At 37.9% G+C, this 1,488-nt stretch overlaps 1 pseudogene; it reads right to left on the bottom strand.

Annotated features, from left to right (window-relative positions):
- Positions 1-242: 242 nt before the first annotated feature.
- On the bottom strand, positions 243-1,184 carry LOC146976339 (odorant receptor 131-2 pseudogene; annotated as a pseudogene).
- Positions 1,185-1,488: the final 304 nt, after the last annotated feature.

Below are 1,488 nucleotides of genomic sequence, written 5' to 3'. Positions count from 1 at the left end.
TTTTGCTTTCAACATTTATTAAACAGATACAAAAGACAAACCATATAAGTAATGACAGAGTTAATTATTTTTCAAAGGACTTAAGTGTTTTATAGATAAGATAAACATGAAAAAGAATATTATGGACATGATAACGCAAAATAAATGAAAAGAAACATTAAAGTTAGGCAAAAACATTAGCATTGCATTCACAGCCCTACAAAGAAAGAGATCGTCATTTACCATTTACCAAATGTGGAGCTCTAATTTGTCAAATGAAAAAGTCTTTTCCTGCACATGCCACAGAGAGTATAGTACTTAAGTGCAAGAAAAAACTTTTCATCTCTGAGACCATAAATGAGAGGACTCAGACACCGTGGAGTGAGATAAAAAGCAATATAATTAAAGTATCTGACATTGATGTACAACATGAAATTAATCTGAAGTACAGCATTTTCTATGAATGGACACCACAGCTGCATGAGGCAGAGCAACAGCTGGAAAGCATGAAGAACCACAGTTCTGAGCCCTTTCATTGAGGACTTTTTATTATCTCCTGATGCAGCTTGGGCCACTTTCATGATTTTGACATAAGAGAACACAATGGCGATTAACATGACTAAGAAGTAAAACTGACTTATTGCTGACCGAAGATGAGTCTGCCAGGTGTGTAAGATAAAGATTTCCACAGAGCATTCCCTGGGTTGTTTGTAGAAGCTGGGAGAGGCTGATGCAAAGAAGACAAGGAGCATAACAACACCGGGCACAGAGCTAAGGCCATGAACAATGAAAATACAGGTCATAGTATTGCGTGTGGAGCACAGCTCTCCATGGCGCAGGGGCATGCAAATAGCCACATAGCGCTCAAGGGTCATTGCTGCCAGAGTCAATGGTGTAACCATGGTGTATATAGATGACAGAAAATAGAAAATGACACACAACCACATTTGCATCGTCAAATGAAAATAGCTGAAGATGAGCAGGAAATTTGTCACAATCAAGACCAGACAATCAGACAATAATGTAACAGCAAATAAGATGTAGCGCATAGCTGTGTAGAACACATCTTTTATAAAAAATGTTATGAGCAGCATAACGTTGATGCAAAGGAAAAGTGATACAAACACCTGAACCAAAATGAGCCGGTAATTAACGCTGCGTAATAACAGTTCACCACCAGGATTCAGTGAGTTATTGTTTGCCATATATTTCAGATTTCACTTAAAACATAACATTTAAAATCCTGACACCTGCTTATCCTGTGGTGATTGAATGAAGGAACTCAAAGCTGCAATGACAAGAAATTGCGATTGACCAAAACAAAAACAAAAAAATGCACATCACCAGCACGGCATCTATGAAGAGTAAATTTGACAGTAATGTATCAACAGTTCAAAGGGTGTAAGATCTTTCATTTTGGTAAACCATGCCTCCATTAATGAATGTCCTCTCCTGAGCTCTGTGCAGCTTTCTGAGCAACAGCTGTGTATCAAGAGTTTTTAGGGACAG

Source organism: Trachurus japonicus, chromosome 13 (assembly GCF_045865225.1).
Source record: "Trachurus japonicus isolate A0001 chromosome 13, Traja_1.0".
In the NCBI taxonomy this organism is placed as follows: Eukaryota; Metazoa; Chordata; class Actinopteri; order Carangiformes; family Carangidae; genus Trachurus; species Trachurus japonicus.
Note: the sequence above shows the minus strand (reverse complement) of the source record. Positions and strands in the feature narration are given on the sequence as shown.